This window comes from Sminthopsis crassicaudata, chromosome X, assembly GCF_048593235.1.
Source record: "Sminthopsis crassicaudata isolate SCR6 chromosome X, ASM4859323v1, whole genome shotgun sequence".
Classification (NCBI taxonomy): domain Eukaryota; kingdom Metazoa; phylum Chordata; class Mammalia; order Dasyuromorphia; family Dasyuridae; genus Sminthopsis; species Sminthopsis crassicaudata.
This window is the reverse complement of record NC_133623.1, coordinates 35,496,888-35,516,708: the sequence shown is the minus strand read 5'-3', so window position 1 is coordinate 35,516,708 and position 19,821 is coordinate 35,496,888.

Sequence of the window (19,821 nt, the reverse complement as noted above, 5' to 3'; positions counted from 1 at the left end):
GGTGAAGAAGGGCTCTTCCTGATTCTTGCTGAGCCCAACTAGGTCTCCACTGGCCTAGATTTGGAAAATTCAGTGATCCTCAGCCTCCTTCTTATGCTTTCTGCAGAAGCTCTGATCAGAAGAAAAAATCAGACCCCCCATAGAGCCAGAGTCTAGGACCCCCTGCTGAGAGATGCAGCCACATCTGAGCAAGAGCAGTCTATCCTTGGACTTCTCGACTGAAGAAACTATATTTCTGATTTCTTCTGAACAAAGTAATTCCTACTCATCCCTTTGGCATAACAGCATCAGGCATCTTCCAAATTCTCCTTTTCAAAAGTGGACCTCCCTAGGTTTATCTGCACTAATATTAATAGATGGTAGACTCTTACTAAACAAAATCCCTTCCCCAAAGATCTTTCATTGACCAGAGGGAGCGCTCCGGTGAGCCAATATTGCCAAATTTGGGCTTTTGTTGATCCAAGTTAATCTTCTGCAAAGCTTTTTTGAGCAAAGTTGCGTCCCTTCAAGTCCAGAAGGCGGATATGATCATTGGTGAAATGCTGCCTTGACTCTTCCCATGAATCTTCTTCAGAAAAGCAGAAATAAGTAGGCCTCTTCTAAGAAATATTAGGCCTTTATATGGCCCTTTGGCAGAAAAGGTAATAGATGCTCCTTGGTGAACAAAGTTAGTTTTCCTGGACATGCAATGACCATAGTTGGTAGTGTTAAGTCCACTGGTGACAGTGGTCCTCCTGATTCTTACTGATCACAGATAGGCCTCTTCTGGCCTCGATTTGGGAAATTCAGTGATCCTCAGCCTCCTTCTTAAGCTTTTTGCAGAAGCTCTGATCAGAAGAAAAAATCAGACCCCCCATGGAGCCAAACTCTCGGACCCCCCCTGTTGGGATATCCAGCCACATCTGAGCAAGAGCAATCTTGGCTTGGACTCCTGGACTCAAGAAGGTATGTTTCAGACTTTTTCTGAACAAAGAAACTCGTACTCATCCCTTTGGTGAAAAACCTTTAGGCATTTTCCAAATTCTCCTTTTCAAAAATGGTCCTCCCCAGGTATCTCTTCAACTAATGTTAATAGTTACAAGACTGTTACTGAACAAAATCCCTGCTCCAAAGACATTTAGTTCATCACATGTACGATACACAGTGAGCAAATTTTGCTTAATTTGGGCTTTTGATAACTCAAGTTAATTCTCTGCATATCCTTGTTGAGCAAAGTTGGGTGCCATGAAGTCCAGAAGAAGTCCATGAAGTCCTTCTCACTCTTTGCCTAAGTTAAAATGAACTGCTCTCAGCTCTGCTTACTAAAGTTATTAGATATCAGAAGAAAACATAAGTCCTCATGAGGTCATTGGTGAAAAGCTTCTTTGGTTCTTCCCATGAATCTGCTTCATAAAAGCAGAAATAAGTAGGCCTCTTCTAAGACATATTTGGCCTCTATATGGCCCTGTGGCAGAAAAGTTAATAGATGCTCCTTGGTGAACAAAGTTAGTTTTCCTGGACGTGCAATGACCATAGTTGGTAGTGTTAAGTCCACTGGTGAAGATGGGCTCTTCCTGATCCGTGCTGAGCCCAATTAGGTCTCCACTGGCCTAGATTTGGAAAATTCAGTGATCCTCAGCCTCCTTCTTATGCTTTCTGCAGAAGCTCTGATCAGAAGAAAAATCAGACCCCCCATAGAGCCAGAGCCTAGGACCCCCTGCTGAGAGATGCAGCCACATCTGAGCAAGAGCAGTCTTCCCTTGGACTCCTGGCCTGAAGAAACTATATTTCTGACTTCTTCTGAACAAAGTAATTCCTACTCATCCCTTTGGCATAACAGCATCAGGCATCTTCCAAATTGTCCTTTTCAAAAGTGGACCTCCCTAGGTTTATCTGCACTAATATTAATAGATGGTAGACTCTTACTAAACAAAATCCCTGCCCCAAAGACCTTTCATTGACCAGAGGGAGCGCTCCGGTGAGCCAATATTGCCAAATTTGGGCTTTTGTTGATCCAAGTTAATCTTCTGCAAAGCTTTTTTGAGCAAAGTTGCGTCCCTTCAAGTCCAGAAGGCGGATATTATCATTGGTGAAATGCTGCCTTGGCTCTTCCCATGAATCTTCTTCAGAAAAGCAGAAATAAGTAGGCCTCTTCTAAGAAATATTAGGCCTTTATATGGCCCTTTGGCAGAAAAGGTAATAGATGCTCCTTGGTGAACAAAGTTAGTTTTCCTGGACGTGCAATGACCATAGTTGGTAGTGTTAAGTCCACTGGTGACAGTGGTCCTCCTGATTCTTACTGATCACAGATAGGCCTCCTCTGGCCTCGATTTGGGAAATTCAGTGATCCTCAGCCTCCTTCTTAAACTTTTTGCAGAAGCTCTGCTCAGAAGAAAAAATCAGACCCCCCATGGAGCCAAACTCTCGGACGCCCTGCAGAGATATCTAGCCACTTCTGAGCAAGAGCATTCTTGGCATGGACCCCTGGACTCAAGAAGGTATGTTTTAGACTTTTTCTGAGCAAAGAAACTTCTACTCATTCCTTTGGTGAAAAATTTTTAGGACACTTCAAAATTCACCTTCTCAAAAGTGGTCCTCCCCACGAGTCTCTTCACTAATGTTAATAGTTGACAGACTCACACTGAACAAAATCCCTGCTCCAAAGACCATTAGTTTATTACACTCAGCGCTCCGTTGAGCAAATTTTGTCTAATTTCGACTTTTGTTGAACCACGTTAATCCTCTGCAAAGCCTTTTGGAGCAAAGTTGGGTTCCATGAAATACAAAAGGAGGACATGAATTCCTTCTCACTCTTTGCTTAAGTTAAAATGAACTGCTCTCAGCTCTGCTTGCTAAAGTTATTAGATATCAGAAGATAACATAAGTCCTCATGAGGTCATTGGTGAAAAGCTTCTTTGGTTCTTCCCATGAATCTGCTTCAGAAAATCAGAAATAAGTAGGCCTCTTCTAAGACATATTTGGCCTCTATATGGCCCTGTGGCAGAAAAGTTAATAGATGCTCCTTGGTGAACAAAGTTAGTGTTCCTGGACGAGCAATGACCATAGTTAGTAGTGTTAAGTCCACTGGTGAAGAAGGGCTCTTCCTGATTCTTGCTGAGCCCAACTAGGTCTCCACTGGCCTAGATTTGGAAAATTCAGTGATCCTCAGCCTCCTTCTTATGCTTTCTGCAGAAGCTCTGATCAGAAGAAAAAATCAGACCCCCCATAGAGCCAGAGTCTAGGACCCCCTGCTGAGAGATGCAGCCACATCTGAGCAAGAGCAGTCTATCCTTGGACTTCTCGACTGAAGAAACTATATTTCTGATTTCTTCTGAACAAAGTAATTCCTACTCATCCCTTTGGCATAACAGCATCAGGCATCTTCCAAATTCTCCTTTTCAAAAGTGGACCTCCCTAGGTTTATCTGCACTAATATTAATAGATGGTAGACTCTTACTAAACAAAATCCCTTCCCCAAAGATCTTTCATTGACCAGAGGGAGCGCTCCGGTGAGCCAATATTGCCAAATTTGGGCTTTTGTTGATCCAAGTTAATCTTCTGCAAAGCTTTTTTGAGCAAAGTTGCGTCCCTTCAAGTCCAGAAGGCGGATATGATCATTGGTGAAATGCTGCCTTGACTCTTCCCATGAATCTTCTTCAGAAAAGCAGAAATAAGTAGGCCTCTTCTAAGAAATATTAGGCCTTTATATGGCCCTTTGGCAGAAAAGGTAATAGATGCTCCTTGGTGAACAAAGTTAGTTTTCCTGGACATGCAATGACCATAGTTGGTAGTGTTAAGTCCACTGGTGACAGTGGTCCTCCTGATTCTTACTGATCACAGATAGGCCTCTTCTGGCCTCGATTTGGGAAATTCAGTGATCCTCAGCCTCCTTCTTAAGCTTTTTGCAGAAGCTCTGATCAGAAGAAAAAATCAGACCCCCCATGGAGCCAAACTCTCGGACCCCCCCTGTTGGGATATCCAGCCACATCTGAGCAAGAGCAATCTTGGCTTGGACTCCTGGACTCAAGAAGGTATGTTTCAGACTTTTTCTGAACAAAGAAACTCGTACTCATCCCTTTGGTGAAAAACCTTTAGGCATTTTCCAAATTCTCCTTTTCAAAAATGGTCCTCCCCAGGTATCTCTTCAACTAATGTTAATAGTTACAAGACTGTTACTGAACAAAATCCCTGCTCCAAAGACATTTAGTTCATCACATGTACGATACACAGTGAGCAAATTTTGCTTAATTTGGGCTTTTGATAACTCAAGTTAATTCTCTGCATATCCTTGTTGAGCAAAGTTGGGTGCCATGAAGTCCAGAAGAAGTCCATGAAGTCCTTCTCACTCTTTGCCTAAGTTAAAATGAACTGCTCTCAGCTCTGCTTACTAAAGTTATTAGATATCAGAAGAAAACATAAGTCCTCATGAGGTCATTGGTGAAAAGCTTCTTTGGTTCTTCCCATGAATCTGCTTCATAAAAGCAGAAATAAGTAGGCCTCTTCTAAGACATATTTGGCCTCTATATGGCCCTGTGGCAGAAAAGTTAATAGATGCTCCTTGGTGAACAAAGTTAGTTTTCCTGGACGTGCAATGACCATAGTTGGTAGTGTTAAGTCCACTGGTGAAGATGGGCTCTTCCTGATCCGTGCTGAGCCCAATTAGGTCTCCACTGGCCTAGATTTGGAAAATTCAGTGATCCTCAGCCTCCTTCTTATGCTTTCTGCAGAAGCTCTGATCAGAAGAAAAATCAGACCCCCCATAGAGCCAGAGCCTAGGACCCCCTGCTGAGAGATGCAGCCACATCTGAGCAAGAGCAGTCTTCCCTTGGACTCCTGGCCTGAAGAAACTATATTTCTGACTTCTTCTGAACAAAGTAATTCCTACTCATCCCTTTGGCATAACAGCATCAGGCATCTTCCAAATTGTCCTTTTCAAAAGTGGACCTCCCTAGGTTTATCTGCACTAATATTAATAGATGGTAGACTCTTACTAAAGAAAATCCCTTCCCCAAAGACCTTTCATTGACCAGAGGGAGCGCTCCGGTGAGCCAATATTGCCAAATTTGGGCTTTTGTTGATCCAAGTTAATCTTCTGCAAAGCTTTTTTGAGCAAAGTTGCGTCCCTTCAAGTCCAGAAGGCGGATATGATCATTGGTGAAATGCTGCCTTGGCTCTTCCCATGAATCTTCTTCAGAAAAGCAGAAATAAGTAGGCCTCTTCTAAGAAATATTAGGCCTTTATATGGCCCTTTGGCAGAAAAGGTAATAGATGCTCCTTGGTGAACAAAGTTAGTTTTCCTGGACGTGCAATGACCATAGTTGGTAGTGTTAAGTCCACTGGTGACAGTGGCCCTCCTGATTCTTACTGATCACAGATAGGCCACCTCTGGCCTCGATTTGGGAAATTCAGTGATCCTCAGCCTCCTTCTAAAGCTTTTTGCAGAAGCTCTGATCAGAAGAAAAAATCAGACCCCCCATGGAGCCAAACTCTCGGACCCCCTGCAGAGATATCTAGCCACTTCTGAGCAAGAGCATTCTTGGCATGGACTCCTGGACTCAAGAAGGTATGTTTTAGACTTTTTCTGAGCAAAGAAACTTCTACTCATTCCTTTGGTGAAAAATTTTTAGGCAACTTCAAAATTCACCTTCTCAAAAGTGGTCCTCCCCACGAGTCTCTTCACTAATGTTAATAGTTGACAGACTCACACTGAACAAAATCCCTGCTCCAAAGACCATTAGTTTATTACACTCAGCGCTCCGTTGAGCAAATTTTGTCTAATTTCGACTTTTGTTGAACCACGTTAATCCTCTGCAAAGCCTTTTGGAGCAAAGTTGGGTTCCATGAAATACAAAAGGAGGACATGAATTCCTTCTCACTCTTTGCTTAAGTTAAAATGAACTGCTCTCAGCTCTTCTTGCTAAAGTTATTAGATATCAGAAGATAACATAAGTCCTCATGAGGTCATTGGTGAAAAGCTTCTTTGGTTCTTCCCATGAATCTGCTTCAGAAAATCAGAAATAAGTAGGCCTCTTCTAAGACATATTTGGCCTCTATATGGCCCTGTGGCAGAAAAGTTAATAGATGCTCCTTGGTGAACAAAGTTAGTGTTCCTGGACGAGCAATGACCATAGTTAGTAGTGTTAAGTCCACTGGTGAAGAAGGGCTCTTCCTGATTCTTGCTGAGCCCAACTAGGTCTCCACTGGCCTAGATTTGGAAAATTCAGTGATCCTCAGCCTCCTTCTTATGCTTTCTGCAGAAGCTCTGATCAGAAGAAAAAATCAGACCCCCCATAGAGCCAGAGCCTAGGACCCCCTGCTGAGAGATGCAGCCACATCTGAGCAAGAGCAGTCTTCCCTTGGACTCCTGGCCTGAAGAAACTATATTTCTGACTTCTTCTGAACAAAGTAATTCCTACTCATCCCTTTGGCATAACAGCATCAGGCATCTTCCAAATTCTCCTTTTCAAAAGTGGACCTCCCTAGGTTTATCTGCACTAATATTAATAGATGGTAGACTCTTACTAAACAAAATCCCTTCCCCAAAGATCTTTCATTGACCAGAGGGAGCGCTCCGGTGAGCCAATATTGCCAAATTTGGGCTTTTGTTGATCCAAGTTAATCTTCTGCAAAGCTTTTTTGAGCAAAGTTGCGTCCCTTCAAGTCCAGAAGGCGGATATGATCATTGGTGAAATGCTGCCTTGACTCTTCCCATGAATCTTCTTCAGAAAAGCAGAAATAAGTAGGCCTCTTCTAAGAAATATTAGGCCTTTATATGGCCCTTTGGCAGAAAAGGTAATAGATGCTCCTTGGTGAACAAAGTTAGTTTTCCTGGACATGCAATGACCATAGTTGGTAGTGTTAAGTCCACTGGTGACAGTGGTCCTCCTGATTCTTACTGATCACAGATAGGCCTCCTCTGGCCTCGATTTGGGAAATTCAGTGATCCTCAGCCTCCTTCTTAAACTTTTTGCAGAAGCTCTGCTCAGAAGAAAAAATCAGACCCCCCATGGAGCCAAACTCTCGGACGCCCTGCAGAGATATCTAGCCACTTCTGAGCAAGAGCATTCTTGGCATGGACCCCTGGACTCAAGAAGGTATGTTTTAGACTTTTTCTGAGCAAAGAAACTTCTACTCATTCCTTTGGTGAAAAATTTTTAGGCAACTTCAAAATTCACCTTCTCAAAAGTGGTCCTCCCCACGAGTCTCTTCACTAATGTTAATAGTTGACAGACTCACACTGAACAAAATCCCTGCTCCAAAGACCATTAGTTTATTACACTCAGCGCTCCGTTGAGCAAATTTTGTCTAATTTCGACTTTTGTTGAACCACGTTAATCCTCTGCAAAGCCTTTTGGAGCAAAGTTGGGTTCCATGAAATACAAAAGGAGGACATGAATTCCTTCTCACTCTTTGCTTAAGTTAAAATGAACTGCTCTCAGCTCTGCTTGCTAAAGTTATTAGATATCAGAAGATAACATAAGTCCTCATGAGGTCATTGGTGAAAAGCTTCTTTGGTTCTTCCCATGAATCTGCTTCAGAAAATCAGAAATAAGTAGGCCTCTTCTAAGACATATTTGGCCTCTATATGGCCCTGTGGCAGAAAAGTTAATAGATGCTCCTTGGTGAACAAAGTTAGTGTTCCTGGACGAGCAATGACCATAGTTAGTAGTGTTAAGTCCACTGGTGAAGAAGGGCTCTTCCTGATTCTTGCTGAGCCCAACTAGGTCTCCACTGGCCTAGATTTGGAAAATTCAGTGATCCTCAGCCTCCTTCTTATGCTTTCTGCAGAAGCTCTGATCAGAAGAAAAAATCAGACCCCCCATAGAGCCAGAGTCTAGGACCCCCTGCTGAGAGATGCAGCCACATCTGAGCAAGAGCAGTCTATCCTTGGACTTCTCGACTGAAGAAACTATATTTCTGATTTCTTCTGAACAAAGTAATTCCTACTCATCCCTTTGGCATAACAGCATCAGGCATCTTCCAAATTCTCCTTTTCAAAAGTGGACCTCCCTAGGTTTATCTGCACTAATATTAATAGATGGTAGACTCTTACTAAACAAAATCCCTTCCCCAAAGATCTTTCATTGACCAGAGGGAGCGCTCCGGTGAGCCAATATTGCCAAATTTGGGCTTTTGTTGATCCAAGTTAATCTTCTGCAAAGCTTTTTTGAGCAAAGTTGCGTCCCTTCAAGTCCAGAAGGCGGATATGATCATTGGTGAAATGCTGCCTTGACTCTTCCCATGAATCTTCTTCAGAAAAGCAGAAATAAGTAGGCCTCTTCTAAGAAATATTAGGCCTTTATATGGCCCTTTGGCAGAAAAGGTAATAGATGCTCCTTGGTGAACAAAGTTAGTTTTCCTGGACATGCAATGACCATAGTTGGTAGTGTTAAGTCCACTGGTGACAGTGGTCCTCCTGATTCTTACTGATCACAGATAGGCCTCTTCTGGCCTCGATTTGGGAAATTCAGTGATCCTCAGCCTCCTTCTTAAGCTTTTTGCAGAAGCTCTGATCAGAAGAAAAAATCAGACCCCCCATGGAGCCAAACTCTCGGACCCCCCCTGTTGGGATATCCAGCCACATCTGAGCAAGAGCAATCTTGGCTTGGACTCCTGGACTCAAGAAGGTATGTTTCAGACTTTTTCTGAACAAAGAAACTCGTACTCATCCCTTTGGTGAAAAACCTTTAGGCATTTTCCAAATTCTCCTTTTCAAAAATGGTCCTCCCCAGGTATCTCTTCAACTAATGTTAATAGTTACAAGACTGTTACTGAACAAAATCCCTGCTCCAAAGACATTTAGTTCATCACATGTACGATACACAGTGAGCAAATTTTGCTTAATTTGGGCTTTTGATAACTCAAGTTAATTCTCTGCATATCCTTGTTGAGCAAAGTTGGGTGCCATGAAGTCCAGAAGAAGTCCATGAAGTCCTTCTCACTCTTTGCCTAAGTTAAAATGAACTGCTCTCAGCTCTGCTTACTAAAGTTATTAGATATCAGAAGAAAACATAAGTCCTCATGAGGTCATTGGTGAAAAGCTTCTTTGGTTCTTCCCATGAATCTGCTTCATAAAAGCAGAAATAAGTAGGCCTCTTCTAAGACATATTTGGCCTCTATATGGCCCTGTGGCAGAAAAGTTAATAGATGCTCCTTGGTGAACAAAGTTAGTTTTCCTGGACGTGCAATGACCATAGTTGGTAGTGTTAAGTCCACTGGTGAAGATGGGCTCTTCCTGATCCGTGCTGAGCCCAATTAGGTCTCCACTGGCCTAGATTTGGAAAATTCAGTGATCCTCAGCCTCCTTCTTATGCTTTCTGCAGAAGCTCTGATCAGAAGAAAAATCAGACCCCCCATAGAGCCAGAGCCTAGGACCCCCTGCTGAGAGATGCAGCCACATCTGAGCAAGAGCAGTCTTCCCTTGGACTCCTGGCCTGAAGAAACTATATTTCTGACTTCTTCTGAACAAAGTAATTCCTACTCATCCCTTTGGCATAACAGCATCAGGCATCTTCCAAATTGTCCTTTTCAAAAGTGGACCTCCCTAGGTTTATCTGCACTAATATTAATAGATGGTAGACTCTTACTAAACAAAATCCCTGCCCCAAAGACCTTTCATTGACCAGAGGGAGCGCTCCGGTGAGCCAATATTGCCAAATTTGGGCTTTTGTTGATCCAAGTTAATCTTCTGCAAAGCTTTTTTGAGCAAAGTTGCGTCCCTTCAAGTCCAGAAGGCGGATATTATCATTGGTGAAATGCTGCCTTGGCTCTTCCCATGAATCTTCTTCAGAAAAGCAGAAATAAGTAGGCCTCTTCTAAGAAATATTAGGCCTTTATATGGCCCTTTGGCAGAAAAGGTAATAGATGCTCCTTGGTGAACAAAGTTAGTTTTCCTGGACGTGCAATGACCATAGTTGGTAGTGTTAAGTCCACTGGTGACAGTGGTCCTCCTGATTCTTACTGATCACAGATAGGCCTCCTCTGGCCTCGATTTGGGAAATTCAGTGATCCTCAGCCTCCTTCTTAAACTTTTTGCAGAAGCTCTGCTCAGAAGAAAAAATCAGACCCCCCATGGAGCCAAACTCTCGGACGCCCTGCAGAGATATCTAGCCACTTCTGAGCAAGAGCATTCTTGGCATGGACCCCTGGACTCAAGAAGGTATGTTTTAGACTTTTTCTGAGCAAAGAAACTTCTACTCATTCCTTTGGTGAAAAATTTTTAGGACACTTCAAAATTCACCTTCTCAAAAGTGGTCCTCCCCACGAGTCTCTTCACTAATGTTAATAGTTGACAGACTCACACTGAACAAAATCCCTGCTCCAAAGACCATTAGTTTATTACACTCAGCGCTCCGTTGAGCAAATTTTGTCTAATTTCGACTTTTGTTGAACCACGTTAATCCTCTGCAAAGCCTTTTGGAGCAAAGTTGGGTTCCATGAAATACAAAAGGAGGACATGAATTCCTTCTCACTCTTTGCTTAAGTTAAAATGAACTGCTCTCAGCTCTGCTTGCTAAAGTTATTAGATATCAGAAGATAACATAAGTCCTCATGAGGTCATTGGTGAAAAGCTTCTTTGGTTCTTCCCATGAATCTGCTTCAGAAAATCAGAAATAAGTAGGCCTCTTCTAAGACATATTTGGCCTCTATATGGCCCTGTGGCAGAAAAGTTAATAGATGCTCCTTGGTGAACAAAGTTAGTGTTCCTGGACGAGCAATGACCATAGTTAGTAGTGTTAAGTCCACTGGTGAAGAAGGGCTCTTCCTGATTCTTGCTGAGCCCAACTAGGTCTCCACTGGCCTAGATTTGGAAAATTCAGTGATCCTCAGCCTCCTTCTTATGCTTTCTGCAGAAGCTCTGATCAGAAGAAAAAATCAGACCCCCCATAGAGCCAGAGTCTAGGACCCCCTGCTGAGAGATGCAGCCACATCTGAGCAAGAGCAGTCTATCCTTGGACTTCTCGACTGAAGAAACTATATTTCTGATTTCTTCTGAACAAAGTAATTCCTACTCATCCCTTTGGCATAACAGCATCAGGCATCTTCCAAATTCTCCTTTTCAAAAGTGGACCTCCCTAGGTTTATCTGCACTAATATTAATAGATGGTAGACTCTTACTAAACAAAATCCCTTCCCCAAAGATCTTTCATTGACCAGAGGGAGCGCTCCGGTGAGCCAATATTGCCAAATTTGGGCTTTTGTTGATCCAAGTTAATCTTCTGCAAAGCTTTTTTGAGCAAAGTTGCGTCCCTTCAAGTCCAGAAGGCGGATATGATCATTGGTGAAATGCTGCCTTGACTCTTCCCATGAATCTTCTTCAGAAAAGCAGAAATAAGTAGGCCTCTTCTAAGAAATATTAGGCCTTTATATGGCCCTTTGGCAGAAAAGGTAATAGATGCTCCTTGGTGAACAAAGTTAGTTTTCCTGGACATGCAATGACCATAGTTGGTAGTGTTAAGTCCACTGGTGACAGTGGTCCTCCTGATTCTTACTGATCACAGATAGGCCTCTTCTGGCCTCGATTTGGGAAATTCAGTGATCCTCAGCCTCCTTCTTAAGCTTTTTGCAGAAGCTCTGATCAGAAGAAAAAATCAGACCCCCCATGGAGCCAAACTCTCGGACCCCCCCTGTTGGGATATCCAGCCACATCTGAGCAAGAGCAATCTTGGCTTGGACTCCTGGACTCAAGAAGGTATGTTTCAGACTTTTTCTGAACAAAGAAACTCGTACTCATCCCTTTGGTGAAAAACCTTTAGGCATTTTCCAAATTCTCCTTTTCAAAAATGGTCCTCCCCAGGTATCTCTTCAACTAATGTTAATAGTTACAAGACTGTTACTGAACAAAATCCCTGCTCCAAAGACATTTAGTTCATCACATGTACGATACACAGTGAGCAAATTTTGCTTAATTTGGGCTTTTGATAACTCAAGTTAATTCTCTGCATATCCTTGTTGAGCAAAGTTGGGTGCCATGAAGTCCAGAAGAAGTCCATGAAGTCCTTCTCACTCTTTGCCTAAGTTAAAATGAACTGCTCTCAGCTCTGCTTACTAAAGTTATTAGATATCAGAAGAAAACATAAGTCCTCATGAGGTCATTGGTGAAAAGCTTCTTTGGTTCTTCCCATGAATCTGCTTCATAAAAGCAGAAATAAGTAGGCCTCTTCTAAGACATATTTGGCCTCTATATGGCCCTGTGGCAGAAAAGTTAATAGATGCTCCTTGGTGAACAAAGTTAGTTTTCCTGGACGTGCAATGACCATAGTTGGTAGTGTTAAGTCCACTGGTGAAGATGGGCTCTTCCTGATCCGTGCTGAGCCCAATTAGGTCTCCACTGGCCTAGATTTGGAAAATTCAGTGATCCTCAGCCTCCTTCTTATGCTTTCTGCAGAAGCTCTGATCAGAAGAAAAATCAGACCCCCCATAGAGCCAGAGCCTAGGACCCCCTGCTGAGAGATGCAGCCACATCTGAGCAAGAGCAGTCTTCCCTTGGACTCCTGGCCTGAAGAAACTATATTTCTGACTTCTTCTGAACAAAGTAATTCCTACTCATCCCTTTGGCATAACAGCATCAGGCATCTTCCAAATTGTCCTTTTCAAAAGTGGACCTCCCTAGGTTTATCTGCACTAATATTAATAGATGGTAGACTCTTACTAAACAAAATCCCTGCCCCAAAGACCTTTCATTGACCAGAGGGAGCGCTCCGGTGAGCCAATATTGCCAAATTTGGGCTTTTGTTGATCCAAGTTAATCTTCTGCAAAGCTTTTTTGAGCAAAGTTGCGTCCCTTCAAGTCCAGAAGGCGGATATGATCATTGGTGAAATGCTGCCTTGGCTCTTCCCATGAATCTTCTTCAGAAAAGCAGAAATAAGTAGGCCTCTTCTAAGAAATATTAGGCCTTTATATGGCCCTTTGGCAGAAAAGGTAATAGATGCTCCTTGGTGAACAAAGTTAGTTTTCCTGGACGTGCAATGACCATAGTTGGTAGTGTTAAGTCCACTGGTGACAGTGGTCCTCCTGATTCTTACTGATCACAGATAGGCCTCCTCTGGCCTCGATTTGGGAAATTCAGTGATCCTCAGCCTCCTTCTAAAGCTTTTTGCAGAAGCTCTGATCAGAAGAAAAAATCAGACCCCCCATGGAGCCAAACTCTCGGACCCCCTGCAGAGATATCTAGCCACTTCTGAGCAAGAGCATTCTTGGCATGGACTCCTGGACTCAAGAAGGTATGTTTTAGACTTTTTCTGAGCAAAGAAACTTCTACTCATTCCTTTGGTGAAAAATTTTTAGGCAACTTCAAAATTCACCTTCTCAAAAGTGGTCCTCCCCACGAGTCTCTTCACTAATGTTAATAGTTGACAGTCTCACACTGAACAAAATCCCTGCTCCAAAGACCATTAGTTTATTACACTCAGCGCTCCGTTGAGCAAATTTTGTCTAATTTCGACTTTTGTTGAACCACGTTAATCCTCTGCAAAGCCTTTTGGAGCAAAGTTGGGTTCCATGAAATACAAAAGGAGGACATGAATTCCTTCTCACTCTTTGCTTAAGTTAAAATGAACTGCTCTCAGCTCTGCTTGCTAAAGTTATTAGATATCAGAAGATAACATAAGTCCTCATGAGGTCATTGGTGAAAAGCTTCTTTGGTTCTTCCCATGAATCTGCTTCAGAAAAGCAGAAATAAGTAGGCCTCTTCTAAGACATATTTGGCCTCTATATGGCCCTGTGGCAGAAAAGTTAATAGATGCTCCTTGGTGAACAAAGTTAGTTTTCCTGGACGTGCAATGACCATAGTTAGTAGTGTCAAGTCCACTGGTGAAGAAGGGCTCTTCCTGATCCGTGCTGAGCCCAATTAGGTCTCCACTGGCCTAGATTTGTAAAATTCAGTGATCCTCAGCCTCCTTCTTATGCTTTCTGCAGAAGCTCTGATCAGAAGAAAAAATCAGACCCCCCATAGAGCCAGAGCCTAGGACCCCCTGCTGAGAGATGCAGCCACATCTGAGCAAGAGCAGTCTTCCCTTGGACTCCTGGCCTGAAGAAACTATATTTCTGACTTCTTCTGAACAAAGTAATTCCTACTCATCCCTTTGGCATAACAGCATCAGGCATCTTCCAAATTGTCCTTTTCAAAAGTGGACCTCCCTAGGTTTATCTGCACTAATATTAATAGTTGGTAGACTCTTACTAAAGAAAATCCCTTCCCCAAAGACCTTTCATTGACCAGAGGGAGCGCTCCGGTGAGCAAATATTGCCAAATTTGGGCTTTTGTTGATCCAAGTTAATCTTCTGCAAAGCTTTTTTGAGCAAAGTTGCGTCCCTTCAAGTCCAGAAGGGGGATATGATCATTGGTGAAATGCTGCCTTGGCTCTTCCCATGAATCTTCTTCAGAAAAGCAGAAATAAGTAGGCCTCTTCTAAGAAATATTAGGCCTTTATATGGCCCTTTGGCAGAAAAGGTAATAGATGCTCCTTGGTGAACAAAGTTAGTTTTCCTGGACGTGCAATGACCATAGTTGGTAGTGTTAAGTCCACTGGTGACAGTGGTCCTCCTGATTCTTACTGATCACAGATAGGCCTCCTCTGGCCTCGATTTGGGAAATTCAGTGATCCTCAGCCTCCTTCTTAAACTTTTTGCAGAAGCTCTGCTCAGAAGAAAAAATCAGACCCCCCATGGAGCCAAACTCTCGGACGCCCTGCAGAGATATCTAGCCACTTCTGAGCAAGAGCATTCTTGGCATGGACCCCTGGACTCAAGAAGGTATGTTTTAGACTTTTTCTGAGCAAAGAAACTTCTACTCATTCCTTTGGTGAAAAATTTTTAGGACACTTCAAAATTCACCTTCTCAAAAGTGGTCCTCCCCACGAGTCTCTTCACTAATGTTAATAGTTGACAGACTCACACTGAACAAAATCCCTGCTCCAAAGACCATTAGTTTATTACACTCAGCGCTCCGTTGAGCAAATTTTGTCTAATTTCGACTTTTGTTGAACCACGTTAATCCTCTGCAAAGCCTTTTGGAGCAAAGTTGGGTTCCATGAAATACAAAAGGAGGACATGAATTCCTTCTCACTCTTTGCTTAAGTTAAAATGAACTGCTCTCAGCTCTGCTTGCTAAAGTTATTAGATATCAGAAGATAACATAAGTCCTCATGAGGTCATTGGTGAAAAGCTTCTTTGGTTCTTCCCATGAATCTGCTTCAGAAAATCAGAAATAAGTAGGCCTCTTCTAAGACATATTTGGCCTCTATATGGCCCTGTGGCAGAAAAGTTAATAGATGCTCCTTGGTGAACAAAGTTAGTGTTCCTGGACGAGCAATGACCATAGTTAGTAGTGTTAAGTCCACTGGTGAAGAAGGGCTCTTCCTGATTCTTGCTGAGCCCAACTAGGTCTCCACTGGCCTAGATTTGGAAAATTCAGTGATCCTCAGCCTCCTTCTTATGCTTTCTGCAGAAGCTCTGATCAGAAGAAAAAATCAGACCCCCCATAGAGCCAGAGTCTAGGACCCCCTGCTGAGAGATGCAGCCACATCTGAGCAAGAGCAGTCTATCCTTGGACTTCTCGACTGAAGAAACTATATTTCTGATTTCTTCTGAACAAAGTAATTCCTACTCATCCCTTTGGCATAACAGCATCAGGCATCTTCCAAATTCTCCTTTTCAAAAGTGGACCTCCCTAGGTTTATCTGCACTAATATTAATAGATGGTAGACTCTTACTAAACAAAATCCCTTCCCCAAAGATCTTTCATTGACCAGAGGGAGCGCTCCGGTGAGCCAATATTGCCAAATTTGGGCTTTTGTTGATCCAAGTTAATCTTCTGCAAAGCTTTTTTGAGCAAAGTTGCGTCCCTTCAAGTCCAGAAGGCGGATATGATCATTGGTGAAATGCTGCCTTGACTCTTCCCATGAATCTTCTTCAGAAAAGCAGAAATAAGTAGGCCTCTTCTAAGAAATATTAGGCCTTTATATGGCCCTTTGGCAGAAAAGGTAATAGATGCTCCTTGGTGAACAAAGTTAGTTTTCCTGGACATGCAATGACCATAGTTGGTAGTGTTAAGTCCACTGGTGACAGTGGTCCTCCTGATTCTTACTGATCACAGATAGGCCTCTTCTGGCCTCGATTTGGGAAATTCAGTGATCCTCAGCCTCCTTCTTAAGCTTTTTGCAGAAGCTCTGATCAGAAGAAAAAATCAGACCCCCCATGGAGCCAAACTCTCGGACCCCCCCTGTTGGGATATCCAGCCACATCTGAGCAAGAGCAATCTTGGCTTGGACTCCTGGACTCAAGAAGGTATGTTTCAGACTTTTTCTGAACAAAGAAACTCGTACTCATCCCTTTGGTGAAAAACCTTTAGGCATTTTCCAAATTCTCCTTTTCAAAAATGGTCCTCCCCAGGTATCTCTTCAACTAATGTTAATAGTTACAAGACTGTTACTGAACAAAATCCCTGCTCCAAAGACATTTAGTTCATCACATGTACGATACACAGTGAGCAAATTTTGCTTAATTTGGGCTTTTGATAACTCAAGTTAATTCTCTGCATATCCTTGTTGAGCAAAGTTGGGTGCCATGAAGTCCAGAAGAAGTCCATGAAGTCCTTCTCACTCTTTGCCTAAGTTAAAATGAACTGCTCTCAGCTCTGCTTACTAAAGTTATTAGATATCAGAAGAAAACATAAGTCCTCATGAGGTCATTGGTGAAAAGCTTCTTTGGTTCTTCCCATGAATCTGCTTCATAAAAGCAGAAATAAGTAGGCCTCTTCTAAGACATATTTGGCCTCTATATGGCCCTGTGGCAGAAAAGTTAATAGATGCTCCTTGGTGAACAAAGTTAGTTTTCCTGGACGTGCAATGACCATAGTTGGTAGTGTTAAGTCCACTGGTGAAGATGGGCTCTTCCTGATCCGTGCTGAGCCCAATTAGGTCTCCACTGGCCTAGATTTGGAAAATTCAGTGATCCTCAGCCTCCTTCTTATGCTTTCTGCAGAAGCTCTGATCAGAAGAAAAATCAGACCCCCCATAGAGCCAGAGCCTAGGACCCCCTGCTGAGAGATGCAGCCACATCTGAGCAAGAGCAGTCTTCCCTTGGACTCCTGGCCTGAAGAAACTATATTTCTGACTTCTTCTGAACAAAGTAATTCCTACTCATCCCTTTGGCATAACAGCATCAGGCATCTTCCAAATTGTCCTTTTCAAAAGTGGACCTCCCTAGGTTTATCTGCACTAATATTAATAGATGGTAGACTCTTACTAAACAAAATCCCTGCCCCAAAGACCTTTCATTGACCAGAGGGAGCGCTCCGGTGAGCCAATATTGCCAAATTTGGGCTTTTGTTGATCCAAGTTAATCTTCTGCAAAGCTTTTTTGAGCAAAGTTGCGTCCCTTCAAGTCCAGAAGGCGGATATGATCATTGGTGAAATGCTGCCTTGGCTCTTCCCATGAATCTTCTTCAGAAAAGCAGAAATAAGTAGGCCTCTTCTAAGAAATATTAGGCCTTTATATGGCCCTTTGGCAGAAAAGGTAATAGATGCTCCTTGGTGAACAAAGTTAGTTTTCCTGGACGTGCAATGACCATAGTTGGTAGTGTTAAGTCCACTGGTGACAGTGGTCCTCCTGATTCTTACTGATCACAGATAGGCCTCCTCTGGCCTCGATTTGGGAAATTCAGTGATCCTCAGCCTCCTTCTAAAGCTTTTTGCAGAAGCTCTGATCAGAAGAAAAAATCAGACCCCCCATGGAGCCAAACTCTCGGACCCCCTGCAGAGATATCTAGCCACTTCTGAGCAAGAGCATTCTTGGCATGGACTCCTGGACTCAAGAAGGTATGTTTTAGACTTTTTCTGAGCAAAGAAACTTCTACTCATTCCTTTGGTGAAAAATTTTTAGGCAACTTCAAAATTCACCTTCTCAAAAGTGGTCCTCCCCACGAGTCTCTTCACTAATGTTAATAGTTGACAGTCTCACACTGAACAAAATCCCTGCTCCAAAGACCATTAGTTTATTACACTCAGCGCTCCGTTGAGCAAATTTTGTCTAATTTCGACTTTTGTTGAACCACGTTAATCCTCTGCAAAGCCTTTTGGAGCAAAGTTGGGTTCCATGAAATACAAAAGGAGGACATGAATTCCTTCTCACTCTTTGCTTAAGTTAAAATGAACTGCTCTCAGCTCTGCTTGCTAAAGTTATTAGATATCAGAAGATAACATAAGTCCTCATGAGGTCATTGGTGAAAAGCTTCTTTGGTTCTTCCCATGAATCTGCTTCAGAAAAGCAGAAATAAGTAGGCCTCTTCTAAGACATATTTGGCCTCTATATGGCCCTGTGGCAGAAAAGTTAATAGATGCTCCTTGGTGAACAAAGTTAGTTTTCCTGGACGTGCAATGACCATAGTTAGTAGTGTCAAGTCCACTGGTGAAGAAGGGCTCTTCCTGATCCGTGCTGAGCCCAATTAGGTCTCCACTGGCCTAGATTTGTAAAATTCAGTGATCCTCAGCCTCCTTCTTATGCTTTCTGCAGAAGCTCTGATCAGAAGAAAAAATCAGACCCCCCATAGAGCCAGAGCCTAGGACCCCCTGCTGAGAGATGCAGCCACATCTGAGCAAGAGCAGTCTTCCCTTGGACTCCTGGCCTGAAGAAACTATATTTCTGACTTCTTCTGAACAAAGTAATTCCTACTCATCCCTTTGGCATAACAGCATCAGGCATCTTCCAAATTGTCCTTTTCAAAAGTGGACCTCCCTAGGTTTATCTGCACTAATATTAATAGTTGGTAGACTCTTACTAAAGAAAATCCCTTCCCCAAAGACCTTTCATTGACCAGAGGGAGCGCTCCGGTGAGCAAATATTGCCAAATTTGGGCTTTTGTTGATCCAAGTTAATCTTCTGCAAAGCTTTTTTGAGCAAAGTTGCGTCCCTTCAAGTCCAGAAGGGGGATATGATCATTGGTGAAATGCTGCCTTGGCTCTTCCCATGAATCTTCTTCAGAAAAGCAGAAATAAGTAGGCCTCTTCTAAGAAATATTAGGCCTTTATATGGCCCTTTGGCAGAAAAGGTAATAGATGCTCCTTGGTGAACAAAGTTAGTTTTCCTGGACGTGCAATGACCATAGTTGGTAGTGTTAAGTCCACTGGTGACAGTGGTCCTCCTGATTCTTACTGATCACAGATAGGCCTCCTCTGGCCTCGATTTGGGAAATTCAGTGATCCTCAGCCTCCTTTTTAAGCTTTTTGCAGAAGCTCTGATCAGAAGAAAAAATCAGACCCCCCATGGAGCCAAACTCTCGGACCCCCTGCAGAGATATCTAGCCACTTCTGAGCAAGAGCATTCTTGGCATGGACTCCTGGACTCAAGAAGGTATGTTTTAGACTTTTTCTGAGCAAAGAAACTTCTACTCATTCCTTTGGTGAAAAATTTTTAGGCAACTTCAAAATTCACCTTCTCAAAAGTGGTCCTCCCCACGAGTCTCTTCACTAATGTTAATAGTTGACAGTCTCACACTGAACAAAATCCCTGCTCCAAAGACCATTAGTTTATTACACTCAGCGCTCCGTTGAGCAAATTTTGTCTAATTTCGACTTTTGTTGAACCACGTTAATCCTCTGCAAAGCCTTTTGGAGCAAAGTTGGGTTCCATGAAATACAAAAGGAGGACATGAATTCCTTCTCACTCTTTGCTTAAGTTAAAATGAACTGCTCTCAGCTCTGCTTGCTAAAGTTATTAGATATCAGAAGATAACATAAGTCCTCATGAGGTCATTGGTGAAAAGCTTCTTTGGTTCTTCCCATGAATCTGCTTCAGAAAAGCAGAAATAAGTAGGCCTCTTCTAAGACATATTTGGCCTCTAT